The sequence below is a fragment of the Nematolebias whitei genome, chromosome 10 (assembly GCF_014905685.2).
Source record: "Nematolebias whitei isolate Nwh7 chromosome 10, NemWhi1, whole genome shotgun sequence".
Taxonomy (NCBI): Eukaryota; Metazoa; Chordata; class Actinopteri; order Cyprinodontiformes; family Rivulidae; genus Nematolebias; species Nematolebias whitei.
This window is the reverse complement of record NC_056507.1, coordinates 20,334,899-20,348,783: the sequence shown is the minus strand read 5'-3', so window position 1 is coordinate 20,348,783 and position 13,885 is coordinate 20,334,899. Positions and strand designations below refer to the sequence as shown.

The 13,885-nt window shown below is 40.5% G+C and overlaps 1 protein-coding gene across 2 annotated transcripts in view; it reads right to left on the bottom strand.

Moving 5' to 3' along the window:
• hipk2 (homeodomain interacting protein kinase 2) overlaps window positions 1-13,885 on the bottom strand; it is a 70,789-nt gene that overhangs the window by 35,443 nt on the left and 21,461 nt on the right. The gene's annotated exons all lie outside the window — the stretch shown is intronic.

Sequence of the window (13,885 nt, the reverse complement as noted above, 5' to 3'; positions counted from 1 at the left end):
CACACACACACACACACACACACACACACACACACACACACACACACTGTATGTCTGATGAGCTGACACAGAAAAGTAGATTTATTAAACGGAGGCAGAGGGGGGATGCAGAATATTGGGGGTGAAATGTCAGCTATGGACACAGGTTGCTGTAGACAAAAACAGGCAAACACACACAACACAAAAGTTTCACGCCCATCTGCCCAGCCGCCCACCCTGCACAGACACACTTGCCTCTGTAAAGTGCATCACTCTCCTCGAAGCGATCTGTTTATTTCAGACCTGTGACACAAAAGCCACGGCGGCATACAGGCTTATCTCTCCACATCCCCTGAAACGTCGTGCGGCCCCCAAAGAGCTCCCCAGTACTCCATATGCCACTTTCAATTAGTTCCACAAAGAGAGCCTTCTGCTACCAAAAGGAAGATGGGAGCTCATTACTGAATTCCTCTCTACTCTCAGCTTTAAAATATAGATCAAGAGGCTATGTTTGACTTCCGTGGTCTTGAATGTGCCACTCGCCAACCATGCCACACCAGTCTGGAGCAGATGAGTGCCGTCTCATGGATTACCCACTCCTCAATTTTAACAGCCCCAGCAGCTTACCCCCAGTCTCACCATAAGTTTATTGGTCTTTTTCCTTGCAGATTTCTCCCTGCTCCATCTTTCTAGCTCTCATTAAATAGGCTCCTTGAAACCAGCTGACAGCATTAAGCTTACGAATAGGAAAATATCAGTTCTAATAATCTGACAAGAATGCACAAAAGAAGCAAAGTAGGAAATGTAGGTATCATGTCATGCAGGGGTAGTATTATAGTGAGGATAGACAAAGAGGCAGGAGCTGATAAGGAAATGCAAATTCATTCAGGTATTTTAATGAATATAAAGCTTAGCAGAGCAGCAAAGTGGGGAACTTTTGTGAAAATTAACCTATGTATGGAAGTTCAAGGTTAGTTCAATACATTAAAATTCAGTGATTCAAAACACTCATTCAAAACAACTAAGAAATATGTACCATAAGTGTGTTACCTTGAGGTACAGCTCAGTCCACTCTGAGATTAGTTGAGGAATCTACGGTATTTCTTATCTGGCTGAAGCTAAAAAATACAAAATGCCACAAAAGAGTAGCAATTCCATTTTTCTCAGAACAGCACATTCACAAATCTGTTTATTTTTGACTGATAATCCCATTAACCACACATAAAGTAGTCCTCCATGCCTAAGACAGTGTTGTGTATGGGGATCCAATATAAATGTAACCGGTTGCCTAAAATCCAAATGTGCTGTGACATCCATATCTACAGTACAGACAATGTGTTTATACACTCAGTTAACAACCTCCATTAGTGCCATCCTCAGTGGAATGAAACCGGTAACAAACAGGCAGTTAATTAGAAGCTGCTGGCTAAAACTATAGAGAATGACCATTAGGGATCATGCAGGAGAGACACAACACTACGGTAATTTTGCTGGAAAATCTTCATCATGTTAGTCAATAACTTCTCTGTCAATCAGTCAGATTGAATGGCAGCATCAGACATCAGAGGATGAAATGTCAGCGAGGCCAATGATGGAAAATCAGCTTGAGGAGAGGATAGGAGGAAGCAGAGAGTGGGTAAATGTTAGTGAGCGAAGAGGTTGTAGGGTTTTGATAGTGTCTGATTCACTTTCTATGCAAATCGCAAGAATCACAGGAAATGCCTTAGCCTTGGCTACAGCTAATTGCCACTGCAATAACAAAGGGAGGCTTCCTTTGAGCAGAGAGGCAAATTAAACATTAGTTGAGAGTTTTCTTGGAGACCAAGGGATGTTGTAATTACCCAGAAACCAACACATCAGCACTTTGCACGCCACATCCCACTCCTGCAGCCTGGTGGAAGAAAACAAATGTATTTCATATTCTGGGAGAGAGGAGTTTTAGCAGGAGGGTGAGTGGAATAGAGGAGCGCCAGAAAAGAGATGCAGAAGAGGCAACGCAAAGAAAGGTGCAAGATACTGAAGGGCACAGAGAGGGATGAGAGCAAAAAGAAGGGGTTGGGGGAGGACAGAGATGGAGGAGAGAGGCAGGGGGATAATGAAGGGGAAAGGAGGTGGAGAACGATAGTTCGTATCTCCAAACCACTCTGTGATGCAAGCAAGGCATTAAAATGTACACCCATTATTAGCATTCTGACCCCACCCCTCTCCTCTGGCCTTTTTCTCACTCCTTATCATCAAGCATGGAGCACAAGATGCAGGAAACATAAACCAACCTCATTCCCCATTACATGTTTGCCAAAATGTCACAACAGCCATGAAATGAGAGCACAGAACAAATAGTGCGCCTTGGCAGTGTAACTGTGTTTAGCTGTCCAGCTGGACGCCAAAGGGTTAAGTCTGAGTCTTTATTAATGTGGGTCAGTGCACCAAAGCATGTTACAGGCGAAAAACAACAAACAAAGCTAGCTCTAGCTGAGGTATGCAACCATGGAAACTTAGTAAGACGTCCTTGGATCTTCTCGTCTCTCCCCTCTAGAGGAGTGGAGCAGAGTCCCTGGCTTAGATAGGAAGGCCCACATTGAGCCTTGAGTGATGCGTTGTGTCCTGGATGGCTGATCCTATTTTTTGTGGGATGGGGGGATGATCTATTTCTGAGAGCAGTGATAAAGCCTCCAGCCTTTCTAACCTAAATGTTCATTCAAAAGGCCCGTCTCTCCCCGCAGCTAGACCCTGCACTCTAATTGTCTATCATCCTATTTGTGTCATTTTACCGAATCTACTTAGTCCTCCTGTCAATCTGTCTGCGTTTCCTTTCCAGCCCTTTTGCTTGTATGCAATGTGACGTTGATTGCTCTAGAGAGCCTGCAAACCCTTTGAATTGTATGGATGCATGAACTTTTACGAGTCACTAACCACGTCCTGAAAATGTAATCAACCAGCACAGTGCACAGTTGGATGTTTGTTTGCGCATGTACACACAGATGTGCATATAGTCGTGCAAACAGGCAGCCATGTACACAAACAAGAGAAGTTCCACTAAGCCGTGATAGAAGCTGATCTTTTTCAGAGACCGCTCTGGTTGCTGTGAGCTCTTATTGGGATTTATGCTCCAAAAGCAAGGGTTTTGTGTTGTATTAGTCACAGGAGGCTAACCTCTGTCTCACACAAAGACATGCACACATAGGCACATACACACACTCATAAATCCCTATGTCAGCATGCCAAACTCATAAAACATACACTCACTAATCAGCATGTTGTAATTTAGCTAGCCTCGATATTAAAAGGAATTTTTCTTTACCCCTATTTCTTCTCCATGTTTATGTAACGGGGCTTGATATTTTCTGACTTTTAATATCTCCCCTCATATAACTGTAAGCTATGTGAATAACTGCCTTAATAGGCCATGGGTCCTCAAGGATCGGTTACTTTTAGGCAAACCAGAGCTCTAGTGATGCAGTCTTTATGAGCAATACAGAATGGTGATGTCACTTAATTGCTAAAATTGGAGTTGAGTCATGCCTGTCAGGAGATACTTTATGATACAGAGTAACCTAAGCTGCAAAAGGGACAAAATAGCAGCATTCAGAGACCGAATGAATTGCACTACTGTGACTGGGTTATGTAAAACATTAGACCCAGATGAAGCTAAAACAGACTGAAAAAATATTAAATTGAAATAATTAACATTGAGGCAGCCTTTTTAAAAGCTAAATCAAAATGCTTTTGATCATTGAACTAAATCATTGAGTTTCAACTTTGCTAAAGACTTAGTAGTAACCTACTGGCGAGTCAGCACTAGAGTGTGTAAGATCTCCACATTCTCATCACCAGGACCAAAGACTATCCCATAAAGGCACAAAAACCCACAGGGGGAGATCAAAGCTTGTGTGATCCAGTCGCTGTTACACCAACCCCAGCCTGCTCTCCCACAGCGGGGCTTCCTATTACAACAACTGGGAAGAGGAGGAATACTGACCAAATCTCATCTACACATTAAATCGTCCAGATCTTTAGGCATGGCTTAATCCTCCCCCCAGCTCATCTTCATCCCTAAACCCTTGCAAATTAATTACCATTCCACTTTGCATTCCAATAATTTCCATTTGACAGCACTTGCATGTTTTTGCAGGCATGAATAGTCATGAGCAGTGCATGCCCTCACAACAGACTAAGATAGATAACAACTGGTTGCATTTTTTTTTCCAGGACCCGCAGTATTTTTTATCTTTCTTTTCTATTTTTGCCCATGCTTGAGAGATAACATCCATCTGCTTCCTAATGTCCCCACTTCTTCGTTCAGCTTCTTCCAAACACCAGTTTAAAACCCGTGTTTGCGCTCTGAACTTCCCCTCTTTCTCCCCGGTTTGCTTCAGCAGATGAAACAAGAGGACAAGCATTGGGCCTTGTTGTCTTTTCTCAGTGGAAAGGCATCTCAACAGGCTGGCTATTGACCACATCCACCAGGAGAGGGAGTGGGTCAATGTAACTAAAAGCAGGGGACCATTTTGGAGCACTTAACTATAATCAGTAAATGTACCCAGGTTGCAATTAGCACAGGGCCACCCTGAGAGTGTTCGTTTTGCTCAGTTTTTTTTTTCGGCGCTTCATTCTGCTCCACAGGAACCTTGTAATGCAAATAACACTCTTCACATTCAGCTTAACAAAGGGGAAACAGAGGCGGGACTTGTGCTGTGTTTTTGTGGTATTTGTTTCCAATGTTTGCCTGAAATGATATAGCTTTTTCTTTATTGATACATTACATTTTCCTATTGTTTAGAAACATTTTAAAAACTAGACTCTAATGATAAGACCATTCTGATGGCTGTCATCTGCAGAACATTTCGCACTTCAGTGCATATTTAACTATTAGTTTTGCATCTTAAGACTTGTCTCAACTTTTCATTATTTTTAGGCACATATATATTTTGTACAAGTATAGAATTAAAAAATTGATTTAGAAAGAGGATAATTCTTTTGTAAACCTCAAAACAAACAGAAGACAGAACAGAAGTGTGACAAGTCGCTGGTGCCCTGCATTGAGTCTTTCCGTGCACCGATACACTCCACAAATCATTTATGATTCACTGCACTTAGTCATGCTTTCGCTAGCATTTCCCTCTGCCCTGTGAAGAAAAGGCAAACAAAACAGACTGACAGAAGAAGAGACAAACAAACAAGCGGCCTTTTTAACCGATGCTGGCATTTCATTTCAGAACAGGTGCTGCAGCTATGATTGATTTGAGCTGCAGTGTGTGTTTATGATTCAAAGAGGAACGTCGAGCCATAAGAGGTGCAAATGAGTTTAAGGAGTCAGTCGAGTTTGTTCCTACCACAACAATGCTTTTTTCAAGCATTCGAGAACAAAAGATTGAACTTTGTCAGCAGCATGGGCGCCTGCGATGTTCTTGGGTACAGATAGCTTTGACACACATAAACCTGTTAGCATACATAAACACACATAAAGGAGTGCACGGCAGAGTCTGACCTCCTTTCTCCTTAACCACCTGTTGATGCATGAAATGAAAAGAACAGATGAATATTTGTATGTTATTTGCAGGTATAAAACGCTGTAAGGAATTCTAAAACTAAGTTCATAAAGTCCCTAAAACTTTTAATTGTTTTTTATCTTTGACATTAAATGCATATCACAGCCCCAGGGTTCTCTGAATGCACTTAATCCTGCTGATGCGACGCATATAATCAAACATTCAAAAACTTCACACAAAACTATTATACTGTGGCATATACTAAATCTCTCTACCCTTGCAGCCAGCTGTGATGGGTGAGGCTTTGAGATTGTCTTTGACTCCAAGATGTGATGATTGAAATGCCAGGCAGATCTGCATGAGGGACAAAGGTCAGAATAGAGGAAATTAAGAAAGGAAGGGAGGGATAGAAAGAAGTAGAACGTCACAGGCTCACGAAGGATGACAACGGACGGAAAGTTGTAAAAAGAAGCACAGAGGTTAGACGGGAACAAGGCATAGGGATCGCTAATGTGAGGTCACTGCTGCTTTCTCATCCGTTTTTCTCTTTGACCTGAACACAAAGTCAGAAACTCTTGGAAAACTTTCCTTCACATACTCTTTGAATAGAAAAACACCCAAAAATCTCATCTTTGCTTCTCACTTTGAATTTGTCACCATGGTGACACCGAATTAGTTTGGGACTTTGGGCCCTTGGAGACTTTGTGCACTTCTAGCACCTACATGTGTTATGTCAAGAGCTTGGCAACCTTATTGACACCAAATGGATGAAAGGAATGAACTTTTATGAGTTTGTCAGCCTCATTCTATGTTTTGTCATTCAAACATGTTTGAAAGAACTGGAGCAGCCTCACTGCGTACGACTTGATGGAGAAAAGAAAGTGGTTTAAAAGAAGCAAACATTTTACGACTATGGCTATGACTCAAAAATTATATTAATAGCCTGTCATTGGTACAAAACACTATACTTTTTCTGTGCAGAACGGGAGCACAGATGTACAATGTACACAGCTGTTAACAGGCTGCAGATGAAAGCCAATTTGGGTTTCTTTGTGTAGCCGAAAGCTTCAGTTGGACCGTAGATCCCTGAGGAATAAAGACAGAGGGGAGCAAGGAAAAAAGAGGAAGGGATGGAAAGCAAAAAAGGGAGAGGAAGGTGAAAAGAGAAGGAGAGTTTGGGATTGGTGTGGGGGGCTGGGATGGAGGGGGTTGATAGGGTGTCCAGGCCCACCTGGGCAAACAATAGAAGTGAGATGAGAGTGTGGCTCAAGGGCCCTCCCTGTCCCTAAGGTGCACAGCTGTCGGTTGGGGGGGGGCAGGAAGGACGATCAAAACAGCCCTGTTATAGTTCAGGTGTTGAACCTGTGAAGGCAAATGAACATTTTTTTTAAACGAGAGCCCTCGTTACCATGACGACTTCAGAAACAGCGAGACTCTTTTTAAAGCTCGAGAACTGATGCATGTTAATGTTCATTCATGTCAACAAAGCACACAACAAAAAGCACAGAAACTTGTAAAACCTATTAAAAGATACAAGGACGTTTAATTTGTCACCTAATTTAAATGCATTACCAACTCAACTAAGTGCGCTTTTATGCGCCTTATTTGTATGTTGGAAGTAGCTTGCGCAGGAGTTCCACATTTGTGTGTTGTACATATGCAGTGCAAAGTACTCAGCTTGAAGATGTTCTTCTCAGGAAGTTGCAAACCCCTCGCAGGAAATTTTCACAGCTATTTTTTAATAACTCACGGCATTAAAGCTCAAGGATAATATTCACAGCTTGTCTTTGGTGAATAGTCTGCTTAAAACCAGTATAATGATGGAAATGTGATCATAAAAGTAAGTAAAGGGAAAAAAAGTATGTATGTGAAGTATTGTACAAGAATAATTGTTCATTTTAAAGATGATGAGCTGTAGATTCTGGTTGTAATGAAAATCGTTGGATTGATGTTGCTGCTGTCATGCTTTGTTTAAAGTGGTGATATAAGATATCCAGTTAGGCTGATGGAACACACCTAATGACGTTTAGATGTCTAAGTTCATATCAGGTCAGTGAGGGGATTCTTTGTGCCAGATAGCATGCTTTTAAAATATATATGTCCGTATAGTAAAAACTAGGGATGCACTATATTGGATTTTTGGCCAATATCCGATATGCCGATATGTTAAAACTTATTTGGCCGATAATTGATACCAATATTTTTTTCCTAGACCTTCTTACAGAAACTACATAGCTTTCTCTGCTGTGGAATCAAAATACATTATTCTACAAGGTCTTTGTCAGTTTGGCCTGCTACCAAATACAGATGCCAAAAATGGGGGCTGAAAACGCTGATGTAACGCTTCAACTTGGATTATGTTTAGTGTCAAATTTATCCATGACATTTACTCTCTCTAACGCAATGACAACATTCAAACAGTGCAAGTTTTAAATTTTCACAAATCTAACTCAATGGCGAGCGAGATGTCATAACGTTGTACTGGCGCTGCAGGCATCCTTGTCACTAGGTTGTCATACAAAAACAGTGCCATATATATGTATATGTAAAACAGCGTCTTTTATATCGGTGAGTTATTTTGATGGAATGGCCGATGTCCGATATTTAACTTTATCGCCAAAATCGTCCGATACCGATACCTTACCGATAATATTGTGCATCCCTAGTAAAAGCCTTTTGAAATGTATTAATGTTAGTTGATCAAACTGATAAATTGGGTGGCATAAAGAACTTGAAACAAGCACTGTGCTGCTGGAAAGGATGTATTCTTTATTTAATTAGCCACATCCACCCTTCCAATTGTCTACTTTGGTTTAGCAGCTTTTGTTCTGATTTATACTGACTAATTTATCTCTTTTTTTGTTCTTGCATTTTTATCTTGTGCTTTATTTCAGTATTTCTGCCTTCTTTCCTCTTTTGTTATCTACAATCTTACTTTTTTGTCCCCCAGTGGGCTAATATACAGTGTCTTAATGCTCTTTTGGTGCCTTCCATCTTGTGCTCCCAATAACCATATGAACTCTGCAGACAATCTGACGCTCCTTGCTCATAAAACACAGGGATTAGGCTCTAAGGCTCAGCAGCTAACCACATAGCGAAGGTTTATTATTTTCCAGTCATGTTCTTTATCAAATTTAGCTACGCCATAGCTAGAATTGTGCCACAAAGTGCACATTTTGTGTGGCACTCAGTCATGTCTGAAGCAACGAGTTTGCCAGGAACAGGGTAAAACAATCTCGGATGTTGCCACATTCCTAATGCTAACCTTTTAAATATTTAACTAAGATTCAACACAGGAGTAATTATTTTTTTCCCAAACAAATTAAGCCTAAGGCCGAAACCACAAGCCATCTGATATGCCACGGCGATACTTTCTCATTCTGTCACAAGGTGCTATTAGTTGTGTTAAATTATTTATCAGGCTTGGCTGAAATAGGATTTTCTTCAAACCTATTTTATGACATGCACATGGTTTTAAAAGAATACAAACCAACAATCATAATACCAAAAAGCAATTTTTATGAAAAGCTCCTTGCGTTGATTGGAACAAACCCCTGGAGATGTCCTTATGCGTGGAGACAGAGAGTCAGTAAAAGTATGACAATGCTGATGTAAATTATTTGAACAAAGCTTCTGTTTGTTTCCCCAGATCCAAACAAGATTGTATGACATCAGAAAAAATAAAACCTCAATGCTAAACTTTTTTTTTTTTTGTAAACATCAAGCAATTAACCTTTTGTACTCATTCCATGATTCCCAAACACTTACATTGTTCAACTGAAAACTAGACCTGTGCTATGTGTAATTTATACCTTACATGCCATTATTATCCGCTTAATAAAAACTTTTTTTTTTAAATCATCCAAGTCCTATTTAGAATTTATTGCTCTGTAATGAAAATATATAATATTATTAAATGGAATCCAAGTCACAAAGCAAACAGCTTTCTGACACTTTGAGTATTGCTGAAAATAGTCTAAATGGTAAAAACAGAAGCTCATTTCATATTTCATTTGTAATAAAAAACAACATTTTTATAGAGCAACAACTGTCACCATGAATTTGAATTGTGTTTAACTAGCCTATCGTACATTCCCTGTCAAATGAATGTATTAAAAAGTGACAGAATGGTGGGACATAAAATCAAGTAGGCACATATTTTAATGGTGGTTACAGGAGAAGTGAGCTGTTTTAATGAGCAGACATGATATTAAATGATAAAATGAGAAACAATATCATACAGGGGTCACTAAAGCCTCTATTTTTTTCTAAGTTCCCATGGAAGGCTGAGCACTTGAGAGCGCTGCCCACTTGGCTGCTGCAAACTAGCCAAACTATTTAACCTCATATATGCACATTAGCAAATTCCTGCAATTGAGAAAACAAATGCATCTGTTTTGTTCTGCTGAACACTTCATGGGAGCCTGCATAGGCCTCTGCACACCAGACTTTATCTGTCAGAGTGGCACAAAGTCCAAACATACACACATAGCCACGACGTAGCAAATTGCAGCGCCCTGCCAGGCCTCCCGAATAGATCAAACTCCCCGTTTCTCCCCTGCCCTCTGTTTGTCCCTCTCTCTGACTGCTATCAACAATCTCTGTTTGTTTCAGTCTTTATAACACTCCCACTCTGTAATGACACCACTTTGAACTTTATCCCCTAACTTGCAATAAATTAGTAAAATCAGGGTCCCAAAATGAATGATTTTTTTAAAAGCACATCTTTATTGCCGTTGCTGCATATTTTCCATCTTGGTGTTAGCTTTTAAATATTCATGTAAGTGAATGGAAGAGGTGATGAGGCGGGTGAAAGAAAGGTGAGGGGAGGCGAGAAAGCAGAGAAAAAAAGAAAAGGAGTGGGAAAGAGCCGAGGCAGCATACGGTGGTGGGGGCTACACACTTTCTGGAGCTCCCTGTGGAGGGATAGTGGGCATACAGGAATGATGGAGGTAGGGGATCAGCAGGCAGCCTCATGATTTATTTAGACCCAAGGGCACCTGTGCCAGTCAGTCGCTGATGGCAGCCATCACCCTGCCAAATCAATTGATGCTCAAACCTCATAGAAAATAAACATATTTGTGGCACTATGAATATACACTCACTAAAGTAAGAATTTTAAAGTTTCTGGTAATTATTTTCAGACTTAATGCAATTGTCACAACAAACCCTCAAGGATGGGCATTTCAGTAACCTACCACTGTCCGATTTCACCTTGCTGTGTTATGTAGCAACTCTCCAAACACAAAAGGTTGAATAAGTTACGACTACGCGCTACCAGCATTTGCTAAACACCCCAAAAGCTTAGGTGAGGAAAAAGTATGTGCTTCAAGTAAGCCAATCAATACAGAGTGTTGAGATTGCAGCCTTAGTGCGTCTGAGTGGGCAGCGTGCTACGTTTTATCAAGGCAGCTTAATTTCCGTCAGCTTAATGTCCTGGGTAATGTATGGAAATTGAACTGAGACTGAGAACAAAGACGGGTATAAAAAAAAAACAGATGTGAAGCTTGGAAAGCTGAGTTTAAGGAAGAGCATAATGTCTTGTAATGGCAAGGGTGCGAGTGTATACGTATTGTGTGCACACCTGGGTAGACTCTCAATGCAATAATGCTTGTAGCCATCACCTGGATGACAAAGTTCACATTCTTCTTGAAGAATTACATGATTCTCACTCATTATTTGCCAAAGTTACTTTGAGGGACAGACAACTGCATATGTTCTAATGCATATGCTTGGCTACTGGTAGTTAATGAGCTTTGCTGCTACATGTCTCCTGCTTGCTGACTGTTCTTTGGAGACACATGGAAGAGCTGCCTAGAGGCAAATTATAAATGAGAAGCAGGTTATTAGGACTCTGTCGTGCATACTAAGGTATTACACCTCCCATAAAGAGCATTATAGTGAATACACAGTGCAGTAATTAACGTTTCAGGGGTCTGCTTCTTATATGCGAGTTCTTGATAATAATCAATGGCCGAGCATCTACAGTCAACAACAGCAGGACCACCCTGGGTTTGAGTGGTCGCAAGCTGCAAATATAAAGCTAATTATAAAACATCCCAAAAGTCAGCAGAAAAAGTAACAACATTAAAAAGCCACCCTGTCAGGCCGAAGCTAATGAACGTACATCTGCATTAGGAATAATCTGGCTCTGGTTGGGAAACGAGTGTCTTTTTCCATGTAATGGCGAGGAATGCAAAACAAAAACCCATCTTCGCACCTCCATCCCTCACAGCTCCAGTTTCCTCTATTTTCTCGTTTCTTGAGAATCTTGTAATAAACAACACCTGCACTATTGGCTGCGCCGCTGCCACTGAGCCAACCTGTCTTTCAGCCTTTTTCCTCTCCAGCAACCTGATCCCATCATTTACCTGCCTTTCTCTCCCTCCTTGGCACATACACACATGCACTCTCGCACATGCTTCAGAGAACAGTAACTAATAGCAACCTCATTTGTTAAAACACCCCTTGATGTTTGACGGAAGCAGGGAAATGTGCTGGAACGCCTGTCCTGTCTGTCTGGTTGTGTGACGCTAACAACAGATAGAGAGATATACAGACAGGTGGGGCAGAGACTCGGCTTACACCGAGACTCAGCCCAAACAGTGACTACAGTATAGCAAAGGGCGATATAAAACAAGCAACATGTTTGTCAGACGTTCAAATTATGACATGGGTAGTGCTTTATGAACCTTATTTCTATTAATCACATAAATAAATGCATTGAGAAAATACAGAATTCAAAGAAGATGATTTTTTTGAAACTCTAATTTTAATTTTGACAATCCTCAAACACAGTCCACTTACAATTATTGGCGTCATCAACAAGCCCAATCCACCCTATCCGATGTGTTGAATCATTTTCTTTGCATCTATGTCTAAATACAACTTTACCTGCAAACATAAAGTTTCTGATTGTCAGTGCATGCTGTTCATTCATAGGTGTATGACACTTGTGATGGCTGCAGTCTAATAATATCCAAAAGCTGGGAGGTGATGACAAGCGTGTAAGAATGTAGCTTCAGGCTTCTGGGTTGTTAATGTTAATACAATTAATTAAGGAACTTCTCCTGCCTCTTTCTGTCTTATACCAATGAAACAAGCCGCTGTAAAATAAAAACAACTGTGAGAAAACGTATCTGCATGTATACGGAAGTCTTTCATAAAAGGCATATACGATGAAACAATGTTTTCCCCAAAACACTTTGATGGCTATGGGAGAACTCTCAGGATACCTTTAGGACTCAGCACTTGGATTTATCTCTAAAGACAATATTTGACACTGAGGGTGAACACTATATACTGGGAGTCACTCTGGAGTACCGGTATTTACTAAGGAGTAAACAACAAAGATGTCACAGGAAGGTTGAAAGAACAGTGACGGTTTCCTATTTTAAGAAAAGTTTTATATTGCTATTGGACATTATTTGTTATTTCTGTGTTTTATTTGCTTATACTCAATTTTCAACCCTCACCTTTATTCGTAACTCATAAGCCGCAATCCTATTCTGGGTTAAGACACCCATGAGAACTGTGTCTTAATTAAAAAAGACACAATGTAGACCTTGAACAAATGACACCCTGAACATATTTTGAAGACATCAGCATTCTATCTTTTAATAACAAGGTCTTTAAAAAGTTCCGACAGTCACGTTGGGTGTTTCCTTTAATACTTGCAATTGTCTGCATGTTACACTTTCCCTTCACTACCAGCTGGAACCACAAGGCCTTTCACCAGCTGGACTGCCTCAGGAAACGGCACATAAACCTAAATAATGTCTAGTTGCAATCCAACAACCTCATGGCCTTAAGTAAATGAGATACTAAATACGACTAAAACGTCCATCTGGGACAAGACAATAATTCCTTTATCTGGAACAGGGTAAGCTTGACCTTTACGCTTACCTGTTACGTTATTAGCTATAAAGAAGGAGGAAGAGAAGCAGATGAGGGAGATAAAAGAAGTAGGGCCAGGGTTACTTTATATAATCATCTACTTAAAACAGCACAGATCATTTAAAACTTTTAAGATTAATGTGTTTAAAATGTTAGAAGACTGCTTGTATTAAAAGCCAGAGGCGTCAAGCGTAAAAGTCCTACAGACAGGCCTCTCTGACAAGGATAGATGAGCTCAGCTAAATGACCCTGTAGTTGCTAAGCACTGAGGCGAACAAAGTTAAAACTCTAAGCGCACTGAAAGCTGATCTTGTTTACCTTGAATACTGGTATTTTATTTGCATGAGTCAACCTTGCGAAAAATCCATAACTCATTTGCAAGGCTGTTACAGGACATGTATTGTCAACAGCAAACAATACCTATGGCATCTAAAATGCAAACAGCTGTTGCTATTATTCTCTGAGGTCTTTTCACCTCATTGAACAAAATCTGGTATTGTTTATGAAGAAAAAGAAAAGTT